Source organism: Equus przewalskii, chromosome 23 (assembly GCF_037783145.1).
Source record: "Equus przewalskii isolate Varuska chromosome 23, EquPr2, whole genome shotgun sequence".
In the NCBI taxonomy this organism is placed as follows: domain Eukaryota; kingdom Metazoa; phylum Chordata; class Mammalia; order Perissodactyla; family Equidae; genus Equus; species Equus przewalskii.
This window is the reverse complement of record NC_091853.1, coordinates 13,490,608-13,504,783: the sequence shown is the minus strand read 5'-3', so window position 1 is coordinate 13,504,783 and position 14,176 is coordinate 13,490,608. Positions and strand designations below refer to the sequence as shown.

Sequence of the window (14,176 nt, the reverse complement as noted above, 5' to 3'; positions counted from 1 at the left end):
CCTAAAAACGAATATTGCTGGAGAACCCAGACAAAAATAACTGGTGGGGACTCTAATTTATTTCCTTTTTTTTTTTTTTGCTCATTTCTCCCTGGCTGGCTGCCCACACAACATCCTTTACTTAAGAATGTTCTGGGCTTTGGGGAATTTTCCTCCTTTCTCCCACGACTTTCTTCTTCTACTTATCTCTTCTCTCTCCTCATTCTCCGATGTTCCAAAGGCCACCATCTTCCCAGGTCTGCCCGGAGTCTGAAGTGGGGTTGTCTTCTCCCACCCCTACAGTAGACCTTTTCTCTAGCAAATATCTTAAACAGAAATCCCACTCAGTGAGGGCTGACTGCCATCTACCCACATCAGTGGAAGGGTGAATTTGGTCTTTTAGGAGTGACAGCATCTACAGAGGCCAGGTCTGCCTTGATCACCAAACCAACTCTCCCTCTATCCCAGCTTTTATCTGCAGGTGGGTTGGAAGGGCTGGTCAGTGCTGGGTTAAGAGTGTGGATTCTAGAGACTGTCAGCCAGACCTGGGTTGAAATACTGGCTCCATTGCTTATTAGCCCTGTAATCTTGGGCAAATCACGTAATCACTTTGGGCCTCAGTTTTCTATCTCTAAAATCTCTAAAAAGGGGATAATAAGAGTAACTGTGTCATGGGGCCATCAGGAGGACTTAATGAGAAAATTCACAAAAAGCTCTTAATTTTGCCATGGTTGGCACATACCAGCTGCCCAAACAAAAAAAGTCAGCAGTTATTATCAATAGTTCCTACTTTTGTTGATAGTATTCCTTCCACCCCAAGGCTTCGAACCTCGTATTATCTCTGACACACTTTCTTTGTCTCCCATATTTTCTTAATCATCTCGCTCTTCCTTTCTATACCTACTGCCATCACCTGAGCTGAGGATAGTATTTCAAATAGTTTGTCTCCTTCCTACCAATGTCTTTTCCTTTCCATCTTTCCTGCGTGCTGCTGTACTCACCTTCCTGAACCATTCTTCAGTCATGTTCCTTCCTTCCTCTAAAACAGTCTGGGCTTCCCCACCGCCCGCTGCATAAAGCACAAACCTGCCTGTTCAGCCCTCCGGATCGTAGTTCCAGTCCTATATGTCCACCATTATTTCCCACCATCCAAAACAGGAGTCTTCAATTCAAGCCAGATTGGTCTATTCCTGGATCCTGGCAGTCAGATGTCCTGCATTCAAATCCAGTCTGTGCCATGTATTAGCCGTGTGCCCTGGACAGGACTCTTAATCACCTTTGAGTCTGTGTTCTCATCCTGCAAAATGAGGGTAGTAATTCTACTTTATTCTCTAATGACTTTACCTTCCTTTAGGGTGGTTGTGAGGACCAGCTAAGCGACAGCACTTTGTAAGCTTAAACCACTCTGCAAATGTTAAGTTTTTAGTCATTGCGGGTCTGGTCCAGGACACTCTTTGTCCTTCTTTTGAGGGACAACTCAAGGCAAAGCTCCTCCTGGTTGGATGATCAGATCTATGGCTTAACAATGTTCTAAAATGAGAAAAAGGAGGAGAAAGAAGAAAGAGGACGGTAAAAGAAGAGGCGAGGAAGACTGTGATCTCTTCTCCTGGGAACGCATTTGAAGAGTTTGAGATGAAATAACCAGAAATTTTCACTTATTTCAAATTGATTTAATGACCTACTAGAGCCATCTTTGGGCTCAGAGAAGGGGGCCTGGTGACAGGCATGTCCAGAGGGAGACCATGCTGTCTGTGTCAGCACGAGGCTGGAGGTTGGGGGCTGACATGTGCTAACTGAGGAGGCTGTTTTAGGGGCCACGGGAGGGCAGCAAGGGCTGAGGCCTGGACACAGTGCCCAGAGAGGGGCAGTCTCCATGCTGGGTGAGTGCAGTGCCTGGTAAGTGAGGCAGGCCACAGGGTCTGGCTTTGCACTGCAAAGCAGTCACAGAGCCAGAGTGCCCAGTCTGCAGACATCTTGAGCCCTTTCACTTTTTGTGACATCTCTCCTCCCCAAAGTTGCAACTCCGCAATTCAGTTTTCTTGCACCATGGCATACCTGATATATGACATGCACGCTTCATTTCAATCTTGCAAGATCCCTGGGGTATAGGTCTTATTTCCTGCATTCTAGAGATGGTGAAACTCAGGCTCAGAAATTTAAATTACTTGTCTGAACCCAGGCAAATGGTAGAGGCAGGGCCAGGATCTGTACCCAAGTCTGTGTGTCCCAAAGCCCCACACACCATGAGGGGATCTGGACTCAGCCCATTAGAGATCTGTACTGGTTCTCACAGGCTTTGGCACATACAAGAAGGCAACAGGGTCCGTGCAAGCACAGGTCTTGGCCAGAGCAGACTCTCCCTGTGAGGCCTAGGTCAAGGAAGTCCCCCTGTGAGGAGGGAAAAGGGCTCTGAATAGTTAACAAGTGCAGTCTGGGAGTAACAGTCTTATGTAAAAGCAGAGGAATGTCACTCGGATTTACCAAATACACGAACAGGGGAGTGGGTGGTGGGAAAGAGATTATTCACTTCCAAAATGGTTTCCCTTTTGTTTCACTTGGCTGGTTGGAGGCTGGAGGACCAGGGAAACAGATGCAGACGTGTTAGAGACTGAAGGTCAAACCTGTCACTGATTATGCATTGAGAGAAGTGATCAGGTGGTATTTGGCAAAGTTACTTTTACAGAGGAAATCCTGAGAAACATATTACTCATATCGCTTAGCATTTTACAGCTTACAAAGCCTACATACCAACTCATTGTCTCCTAGAGCCTCTGAGCTGGAGGACACACAGGCCAGCCAGCAGTTCCCAGGCCGGCACCAGCATCATCTGGGGATTTTTGTCACCATCCAGGTCCCCAGATTCCATGCAGACCAGTGGAATGAGAATCTCTGCAGGTGGAAGCTGTATGGTTAAATGGTCCCATGGGGCTTCCTGCAGAGCACTGGATTTGGGTACTGTTGATCTCAGCCAGGCCAGCTGCCCTGCCTCCCATCCTCTCACCTGGGCTCGGCCCTCCAGTCCTTCCCCACCCAGTCCCTTCACTCTGCCACCAGGTTAAGTTCCCTAAAACACATCTGATCAGATCCCTCCCCCACCTCCCTCAGGCTACAGCCTGGCACTCTGGGGGCACCCCACAGAGTGGCAAGTCTACACTTCACTCTCACACACGCCCCCTCCCCTTGTGCAAAGCTCCTCTGTGAAGTGTTTGCTGACTTCGTCCCAGGCCTGTAGCAGGTGCTGTGTATCTTCTATTAGCACAGCTCTCAGGATTATGTAGTTATTGGATTTCCGACCCATTTAACTGCACAAGAATGTGGAAGAGGGAGCCTTCAAGGCAGGGGCTGTGTCTTGTGCATTTCCGTATTCCTCATGCCTGGTCAGGGACCAGCACAGGGTAGGGGCTCTATAAACACCAACTGAATGAATGAATGAATGAATGAACACACACATGCATGCAGGTAGCTTGAGCTGTCATTTATGTTCACTTTAAGCAAGCAAGACTCAAGAATAGATGTGTTTAGGGGCCGGCCTGGTGGCATAATGGTTAAGTTTGTGTGCTCCACTTCAGCGGCCCAGGGTTCACAGGGTTGGAACCCAGGTGCAGACCTACACACCACTCATCAGCCATGCTGTGGCAGTGTCCCACATATAAAATAGAGGAAGGTCAACACAGATGTTAGCTCAGGGACAATCTTCCTCATCAGATAAAAAAGAAAAGAATCGATGTGTTTAGAGTGAGCTCTCCTTGCTCAAAAGCCTACTAGCACAGCTAACTGGCTTACTGTATTTACTACAAATTAAGAGGAGCCTTGGGCTAACGAGATTGCTTGGAACTGGAAGACTCTGCTTTGGGTTTGATACCACTTGTTCCATGACCACTTAATGTTTTTGAAATAATCTCATTTCAAATATTATAAATAATACTGCTTTGTAAGTCAAAGGATGTCAAGGTTCACCTAATGGACTTTATCTAATTCATCCTCCCGCATCCCTGATGGTTAGGGAGGTCTCACTGCCTTTTCCTGGCAGCAGGCCCGATGTGGCCAGGGTGCAGGCAGAGCTGGTGGCAGGGTGCCAGAGTAGAGCTCAGGCACTCTGCTCTCCTAACCAGTCCATTCCACCTCAGCTGGACCCCCAAGGAAGGGCCCCGGCTCCTGGGTCCTGAAACTCGCAAAATCTGTAAGGATGAGGATCAGAGATGCTGGACTGAGAAATGCCAGGGGGCAGATATGTTATTGGTCACATTGGAGATGCTCCGTATTTGGAGGCTGAAGTCTGAATGTAAATCCTGCTTCTCCTTGTGACCTCGGGAGAGTTACTCAATCTCTCTGAACCTTGACATTTCATTTATAAATGGGGATAATACTTGTATCTTCCTTACTGGGTTCTCTTGAGGATTAAATGACACAATTATGTAGAAGGGCTTGGCGGGCAGCTAAGTGCTGCACACACGTGTGGCTGGTGGGACGGAGCCTGGAGATCCCTCTTTGCTGCTGAGCTGAAGGCTTTCACAGGGAAGCTGAAAAGCCAGCTCTGCACCTGGGCCCACATCCTAGGTAGTTTCCCGTTGAGACTGGCATTTCACTGTGCGCATGGCTCTCAGGCCCAGAGCCCAGGTTGGTGGCTGGCCCAGAGTATACTTCTTTCAGGCTGAACAGGACAGGGACCTTTCAGCCAACCTGTGCCTGGCTCTGTATCTACCCTGGGGGAACCCCAGACCCCAGTGCTGTCCCTGCCTCCCTCCTCAGGGTGAAGATCTCAGCAGGGCCTAGCCAAGGGTGAGGGGAAGGAGCATCCGCCACAGGTTAAGCTCCTGGTGGTTCAGGGGCCTTCTGTGATGTGTAAGTCAGTGCTAAGTGCTGTTTAGATTAAACAATGTGACATCTTTTTTTAATCCAACAAATTGGTCAAGATTAAAAATTATATCAATAGTCAATTTTTGGCAAGCTTGTGGGGAAATGGTCACAAGCATACACTAGTGAAGTATAAATAGGTTCGATCTTTCTAGAAGACAGCCTGGCAACATGTACCAGTCTTAAAAATCAAGAGCCCAGCAATTCCACTTTGCATATTTACCCTATATGCAATATAGGCTATATGCAAACTTTAAGTCATTAATGTTCGCTGCAGCATTACAGATGAGCGACAATCTGTATGCAATCTAAATGCTTAACAGCAGGAGAAAAGTTAAATACATTATGGTACATATAGAATACTACGGAAAATAATATTAACATAAATACTGCTGAGCAAGCAGGCTACAAAACAGCATTACTAAATGACACTCTTTAAACATGATTTTGTGAAGAACAAATACGTATACATACGGCCTCGGGGAAAAAAAAGCCTAGAATAATAAATCCTAAAATGGTAACAGATTTTTCGTAAGGGGTGGGATTATGCGTTATTATTTCCCCATTGTGCTTTTCAGTGTTTTTACCTTGAACTCAAGTACCTTTTATACACTGTGAAGAAATAACTGTTATGAAGAAACAAAACAGAACCTGGAGTCTGGGCTGAGGGGCCTGAGGCAACAGTCCCACCGGAGGCTCAGAATTCCCAGGCGCACTCCAGACGGCGGGCTGCAGCATGAAAACTCAGGGAAGGGCTTTTGGATCCCGGCTGGATGTTCTCCCATTTCATCAAAGGAATACCTCAGCTGGAAGACGTGGGTGTGGAGGAGACAGTGTGCTTCAGACTTCCACTCACAGTTTAGAAACGCCTGTATTTATAGCCTGTGCAGTGACCTTTCTAGTCGACTGCAATTTATGGTTTCTTAATTGGTTTTCCTGAAACAAGCAGTGGTAACTTAGATCCCAGGCAGGGGAGGAGCAGATCCCATCGGAGGCGGGGGCGAGGGCTGGGGACTGGGGGGAGGGCATGTGGACGGGGGTGGCAGAAGAGGCTGGACCTGTTCTTTCCGCAGCCTCCCTGACACGCGGAATTACGGTGCCTTTAATTGATCTGGTGCATCGCAGCAAGGAGATGTTGGAGAAGCTGGGCTCTAAGTGAATAATCGCTTGATGTTCTATATTTATTTGTCCCCCCGCAGTGACGTCCATGGCCAATTTCTAAGGCTGGGCAGCTTTTTTCCACATTTGGGACCACCTGCCTGGTAGCCTGGCAACAGAAGAGTCCAGCTTGCCTGGCAGAATTGAAAGGACAAGGATGGGAGGATTCAAGTCACCTGTTAAGTCAGTGAAATAAAATCATCACAAGGAAGGGGTCTGGAGGGAATGCCCTAAACCCGCAGTATCTGGCTTTTGTACCCTGCAGTGTGTCTCAATTCAGGGCTCTCTTCTATATAAAAGAAATGAGACGCAGGATCTTTTTTCTTTCTCTGCCATATAACAGGAATTCAGAAAATGTTAGTCTATTTTTTTTTTCTAATTTTGTGTTTCATACATGCAGGCTTTTTGCCTTCACAAGATGAGAAGCCCCACCAGGGAGGATGCCACACCATATTCCTCTGGGTGTGGGCACGCCAGTAGTTAGGGCAGGGCTGGACACAGAGCAGGAAGGGACTTGCAGAAGGTGACACCGAGGGATGCCTTTGAGGGGCCAGGCTCAGCATTAATTGCAAATTTAGTTCATCCTCACTACAAATTCTAAAATGCAGAATTGTCTTTATTTCCAGAGGAGACAGGGGTTTCAGAGAGATTAAAGTAACTTTCCCAGGTCGCCCTACAAGGAAGCGGCAGAGCTGGGATGTGAACTTAAGCCACGTGGCTTTGGACCCCACACTCTTACCTTCTCCACCACTGCTCTCAGAGAGGAGGCACTGGCCCAAGGGGGCAGGGGGACAGGGACGAGCTGTGACCAGGTCATTCTTGGAGAGGACAGGAGGTTCTGGAAGGCCCAAGGTTCTGGTGGGTGTAGGGCAGGCCTGTTGTCAAATATAACCAACTCTGCCCAACCCTGAACTGCCCTAGCCTTCCAGAGATCCTCCAGCACAGTCACTGCAGACCAGAGCCAACGTCCGACCCCTGTGCAGACGGACGGGCCTCTCAGTGGGCCCAGAGGAGACAGGAAGCTCACCTGCACATCTCTCCTTAGGGACTTCTATTCCAAATGTGTCCCCGAGGGTGAAGATGGCCAGTGTTTCAGCAAACTCCGGAGCCAGGAGGTATGATCCGAGAAATATTCCTTACACCCACCTAGCCTCACCCGTTAGAAAGTATAATTAGGTTTTTTATATGCTCAACTGTAGAAAATGTGGAAATTATAAAAAGGTGCAAAGCATGTGGTAGTCCCCCATCATGGTGGGGGGTTCATATAGATTCAGGATCAGATTCTAGACTTGCTACTTAATATCTATGTGACCTTGGGCACATTTTTAAACCTCTCTGTGTCCTGCTTTTCTTATATGTAAAATAGGATTATCCTGGCCTATTTCTTCTATTATTTCAATGGAATGTTGGGAAGGAGAAAGATAGACATAGGGAGGCCTGGACTGCAACCCTGACACTGCCTCTGACAAGTTCCTCAGCTTCTCTAGGAAACATTTTCCTCTTCTGCAAAAGGAAGGTGTGGACCCAGGACCTTTAAGGAAGGCTCTGGAGCTAATGTTCTTCATTCTCAAAGCAGGAGGCAGCCTGGTGAAGTAGGCCTGGGACTGTGGGTCTAGAAAGGAGAGGAGATAGCAGCAGCTGCACGGTCCCCAGGAAGGCAGATGGGCACAATTAACTATCTAGAACGCTGGTAATGGTCTTTGAGAATCCAGATCCCCACAAGCAAAGCCCACCAGGCAGACTTACTGGGGCCAAAGGAGGCTGGGCCCCACGTCTGTTTGCACACCTTCCTTGGCAAATTAGAAGACATCCGAAGGCAGCCCCCCTGACCACATCGCCAGGCCTCACTCTGGCCCTGCTGACCGGCCCCTTCCTTGTCTCTTCCCCAGCATCCCTCACATTAGTGCCCTTCTCATCCCCTCTGCATTTGCTAATTCAATGAGTCCCAGGTCTGTTAAATTAAGCCCACTGCTGCCCCTGCCAGAATCCTCTAACAGCTCTAATTGGAAAAACAGCCTCAGCCTCTGCCCATCAAAGCTGATTATATCTGCGAGCAGAGGGGCCTGGTGCTTGTCCGGGATGCTTGCTCCACCCAGGCCCGTGCGATCAGCCCGCCCGGTTCCCTGGGGCTGTCTGCGGCTGGCAGCAGTCAGCCCGGGAGAGGCGCCTTCTCCACATCAAGGAGCAGCAGCTGGCCTCCCAAGCTTTGTCTCTGGCGGCATGAACAAATTTGTGCTCATCGGGGGAACTGGAAACAACTCGCTCTTAAAGCAAGAAGATATTTCTCTCTAACCTGTGTTCACTTTTCCCCTCTACAATCCCAGGGGAGTCTCTCAAACTAGAGGTGAGGATTTACCCCAAGAAAAGGTACACTTGCCTCAGGGAGCCATCCCGAGGGTCCACGGTGCAACCATGTTAATGCCCACGCACCCGCCCATTTGAACCTCCTTCTCAGGGGTCAGAGCAGACAGCTAACCACAGAGAACTCTCTGAGCATCTATTACGTGCCCCACTCCATTCTGAGGGTGGATGCGGGAGGAGCGGAAATAAAAGAGAAGTATAATCGCTCCTCCCCATTAAACCACTGTTTTTTTGAGATAAAATTCAAATTTTATCCATTTGAAAGTGTACAATTCAGTGGTGTTTTAGTATACTCATAATTTTCTGCAACCAGTACTACTTATCTAATTCCAGAACACTTTCATCACCCCCAAAGAAACCCTATACCCATTAGGCAGTCACTTCCCATTCTCCCCCCACCCATCTAAGGCCTAGAAGATCACTAATCTACTTTCTGGCTCTATTAAATCACTGGATTTAAGAGTCATCCTGCCTACCTGCTCTCCCCCTTCATCGCTACATTTTTTCATAACTGGGTACCAAGAGACCTTCACTTGAAGCATATTGGATGCTTTTATTTCTGAGATTTCAAAGCACTTAAATGCTGCAGGTTCCTTGGTTCTTGCCACACATTGAGATTAAGTGCCCACTGTCCCCGCACTGCCAGCATGCTGAGAAGAACACTCCTGGTTCTTTGGGTTAAGCCTGGGAATATATCTCTAGTCTAGCTCATGTAACTAGGTAGTGTCAGAAGTGTAACCAATGTCAAGAACCTTAGTTATTTTGGCATGAAGAGTAAGGCATTGTAAGCAAAGATGGGAAACCATGAAGATAGTTCATGCAAACTATTTTGAGGCAGGTACCTGCATAGAAGTCACACAACCTTTAGCAGCATCAGAACCCCCTGGGGGGCTTGTTGAAACCGTTGCCGGCCCCTGTCCCAGAGTTTCTGATTCAGCAGGTCGGGGATGGGACTTGAGAACGTGCATTTCTAACAAGTTCCCAGGCGATGCTGATGCTGTTGGTCCAGGACCACACTCGGAGAACCACTGACAGTATATGCATAATTACGACCCCTATATTGACGAATGGCTACAGCAAAGAACGATAATCACCCAGCCCATGCATTCGGCTTTGTTCATCCATCGCCTCTTCAAACTAACGGATTAAGTTGAAGTCTTGTCTTGATTATAGTCATTGGTAAATAACATTGCGTATATTTTCCTAAGTATGTTTTATGTTCAAAATTTACCATTTCACACTAAGGAGCCAAGATCAGCAATTCCTTAATGTGCTTGCAAAGGGCATGATCAAATAGTAAAATACTTCCTTTCTGAATAGAAGTGTGACTGTGAATTTACAGATTATGTTTCCCAACTAGTTATGGTCGCCTTTCAGATCTTTACCCGTAACATAAATCGGCATTCACATAGCCCTGGGCCCTTCTGGTCCATCATCTGTAGGGCTTTCCTTTGAACACGTGTGTCATGGCTTGTATCATAATATCCACATGAACCTGCTTGGCCCCAGCTCCCCACGTGTTTTGCTTCAGGGATGGAGCAAAGATCAGGCTTTGGGTTATAGCCAGGCAGTCCTCAGGGCATGTACTCTTTGCAAAAACAACCATATCTCTTCTGAAAAGAAATAGTATTGTTCTTAACAGTAACTACACACACACACACACTTATACATATGGCTCCTTATAACTTGTATACTATTTTTATATCATCTAATAGAAAGCTTGAAGCAACCCTACAACATAGCTGGGATGGCATTACTATTCTATTTAACACATAAATCAATTAAGGCTTAGTTTTCTGAGGTGATTTTCCCAAGATCCCCAAGCTGGGGGTGAAGCCAGGCCTCTAACCAAGGCCATAGCCACATGTCACCACTTTATCATTCACGTGGATTCCCAGAGTTAAAACCCCACCTGTCATCATGGAGGCCTTGGGACCACCCCTTGAAAACAACATAAATCTATCTGTTTATCTATAGTAGGATAGCAAAAACCAATGGGAGCAGATAAGCAGGAAATGCGAATGCCTTTTAGTGTTCAGTTATTAGTCTCAAATGTCCAGAAAGCAAGACCATGTTCCCTGGAACATTTCAGTCTATTCATTTAGCTGAAACATCATCTTGTCACTGCCTGGCTCCTTTGCTGAGACCCACTAACCAGCTCCCACTGGGACTTTTAAGGCCTTTGGGAGGAAGCAGCTGTCTGTGCCAGCTAAGAGCCACCCACAGTCCCCAGCCTCACTAGTTCTCAAAGTACCAGGGGGACAGGAACAGTGATGGGTCAGGGGGCACGTGGGCTCTCCTGCTTTAACCACAAAGTAAAGGCGTGATTTCTCTCTCTCTCTGTCTCTCCCTGTCTCTCCCTGTCTCTCTAGCTCTCTGTCCAGGCTAACTCCCTTTTCTAAAAGGCTCAAATCCAACCCCTTCTTTCTACTCTTGCTACCAATACCCTGGTTCAGAGCTTTGTGACCCCTTGCAGACGACTGCCAGTATAAAATATGTTAAATGTTTATTTTGATATAACTTTTATTGACTCCTTTTCCAATAATATAAACATCGGTAAAGATAAAAAAGTATAAGGAAAATAAAAACGACCCAGATTCTTAATACCCAGGATAATCAACTGTTAATATTTTCTATCATTTTCAATACATGAGTGTATTTTGAAAGCATTCAGTTTTGTGAGTTACTTTCTAAAATACAACCATGTTGGTCTCCTGCCTAACCCTTTTGAAGGCTCCTCCCACCTCTAAGATAAAACCTAAACATTCTCTGCCTTCCAGGGTCTGTCTTCTCCCTCCTTATGAACCTGCTTCCCAAGCCCCATGACTCTAGCTCAGAGCCTGAGGCACACAGGCATCAAGCATGTGTCCAGCTGGCTGCTCTGTGATGCCCCACAGTGTCTGAAAGGACAGCATTTCTAGGCAAGGCGGGTAGTACCTGGCTCCACTACAAGCCCCTTGGCACCTACTACCTTACACACACACACACACACACACACACACACACACGGCCTTAGACGTGTATGTTAACTGCACACCCCTGCAGGCCTGTGTGTCTAGCTACACTGATCTATGTACCCTCCCCCACATCTGCCTCTGCTCAAGTGATTTCCCCTGCCTGGAACACTAATAGCCTTCCTACCACCACTTGTCAGAAAACTCAGATCAAATTTTCATCTTTTTCAGATCCTGTGGTCAGAACAATCTCTTCCTCCCCTTTGCTCCTGGGGCAGGGGATCCTCCATTGCACTCCTATGTACTAACCATGGTCATTTATGCACATGCCGTCTTGCCCTCTAGAATTCCTAGTGGCCTGAGACCATCTTTAGGTTGCCTTTTATTCCCTAAAGTGCTGTTCACAAGTAGCTGCACCGGGTCAATTGAACTGAAACTGATGACAGATGTCTAAGGCCTTGGGCCCACCCGCCTTCACCTGATCTGTCCTGGGTGGCACCTCCTCCTTGGATCCAGGGCCAGTAGGGTGTGAGCAGGCTGCTCTGGCCTCCTCATGCTCTTGTCTGGGCCACCTGGGGTTCTGCGCTCAGAATTAATGGCAGGAGGACATGTATACTCACAACTGCCAAGATGAGGTATAGTCCCAGGCTTAAACCAAAGAACCAGGAGTGTTCTCAGCATCTTGGCGGTGCGAGGACAGTGGGCTCTTGTCAAGGACAACGTGCAAGAACCAAGGAACCCGCAGCCTTCAAGCCAAAGCTAAGTAGTTTCTCACAAACTTTTCTACTCTGGCTATTTCCCCGCTCCACCGGGCCTTTGTCTACAACTCCCTCACCTCTCCTCCCCCAAGTCTTCCACTCTTTATAACACTGGGTATCATTCTCAGCTTCTAGGGGCTTACAGATCCCTTTGAGAATCTGATGTCAGCCATGGACACTCTTCCTGAAGGAAAAAGCACAGACTCTCAGAATTCTGCCTTCAAGTTCAGGGAATTCATGGAACCCCCAAAGCCCATCCCTGGGAGTTCATGGGCTCAGGGTTGGGAAGCCCGGAGTCCTCTCCCACTCCATCAGGCCTGGAAGCCAGCAGCAGTGCTCTCAGCTGGCAGCCCCTGCCCTGCAACGTGCTGGTCCCTCAGGACACAGGAGGGCTCTGCCAGGCGGGCTTCCACGTTCTCTTGTTCTCTTTCCAGGCCCTTGACCGCTGGCTCTGCCTGACTCAGTCCCTCCTCCTCACTTTCCCGGGTCTGTGCCTGCTTCCCTTTGTTCTTGCCTGTCCCTCTCTCTCTTCAGAGTCTTTCTGCCACCCAGGCACCTTTTTCCACGGTGCGGCTCCACTCCAGGCCTTCGGTACCGCCCTTCGCCCCTTTCGGGGGGCCTCAGAAAGCTGCTGGGAACAGCCTCTGGACAGGAGTCAGGCTGCGCAGAAGCTCCTGACATGCTGTTTAATCCCTTTCCCTGGGGGCACCGTCAGGTTCAGCCAAGCAGCCCGGGGGTGAGATGGCAGCTGGTGCTGGGCAACGCCTGAAGGAAAGAGCACCGGAACACGGAGAAAGATGACAGGACGGAACTCTTTCAGAGTCACTTCAGAGCACGCTTCAGTGCTCCCTGCCCTGACGGTAGTCACTGCAGCGACATATGGATCCACAAAGTCCCTCTCTGCTCACTGCCCCTTTCCATTAGACAAGCCATTTTCATTTTCGGTTAGATGGCAACACACCTAAGAATCTCGGTGCTTTCTCAGCATAGAGGCTATTGAAGGGCAGAAAAATACATTTCGTTGGCTCTATTCAGGACCATACAGGTGAAGAGGCAAACGCTTCGTAAATACTGGTCACAGCTTTGGGGCCCGCCCTCTAGAGCTCTATGCTTTAACACAAACATTAACCTGGTGGAGGAGCTCAGCATGTGCCACCCCAAAATATGCCACACGGTAGATTGGTTATTTTGAACTGAAGACACTTGAAACCAGCAAATGCATGGAGGGGCTTTCTCTGAAGCCCCCTTATCTGCCTAAAAACACATCCTCCAAAAGGAACTCGATGGTCATAAATCCCTTCCCAGCGAGTTTCATCAACCAATTTCCTCTTATCACAGGAGAGGAAACTAGGAGTCGACACCACACACAGACAAACTTTGTCACAAACTATCATAGCTTCCATCTGTTCTTCTAAGGGCCCATTCATCTTTCCGAAAAATCACTTATTTCCCCTTAAATTCCTAGATTCCCTTTCGCCTTCCCCTATTAATACCATATATAAGCTCTTAAATCTCACCAACTTTTTGGGTATTCACTTTTTTCCCCTGTGATGCCCCTGTGCACGTAATATTAAAAATTAATAAATTTGTATGCCTGTCGTCAGTTTATTTCATAGACCCAGCTATTGAACCTAGGAGCGTAGAGGGAAAGGTTTTCCTCCCCTACACTGCCAAGGCACGGGCTGCTCCGGAGGTACCTTACTGCTTGATTGTGAAGGTTTTATTATGTTAAGAAGCCTGTACTGTTTACTTGGGAGGATGGGTTTGGTTTATGGCAGAGATCCCTGGTTGCTAATAAGATCTCCTCTTCCTCATTAGTAATACAATTTGTTGTTTTTTTTTTAATTTTTCATTTGGAGAAAATGTAGATTTACATGCATTTGACAAGCCATTTTCATTTTCGGTTAGATGGCAACACACCTAAGAATCTCGGTGCTTTCTCAGCATAGAGGCTATTGAAGGGCAGAAAAATACATTTCGTTGGCTCTATTCAGGACCATACAGGTGAAGAGGCAATAATAATAATAGAGATCCTATACACCCTTCACCCAGTTTCCCCCAAAGGTAACATCTTGCAAAACTATAATGCGGTACCACAGGAGGAAATGAGCA

General features: G+C 47.7%; 1 protein-coding gene across 2 annotated transcripts in view; it reads right to left on the bottom strand.

Moving 5' to 3' along the window:
- Positions 1-14,176, bottom strand: part of LOC103566986 (protein FAM163A) — a 72,487-nt gene that overhangs the window by 31,882 nt on the left and 26,429 nt on the right. Inside the window, exon 1 of one of the 2 annotated variants that reach the window (XM_070591715.1) lies at positions 1,066-1,276. The exons of the other annotated variant lie outside the window; for it this stretch is intronic. The gene's annotated coding sequence lies outside the window, so the exon portion shown is untranslated. Of the gene's footprint in view, positions 1-1,065; positions 1,277-14,176 lie in introns of those variants that run through there. 2 annotated transcript variants of the gene reach the window in all.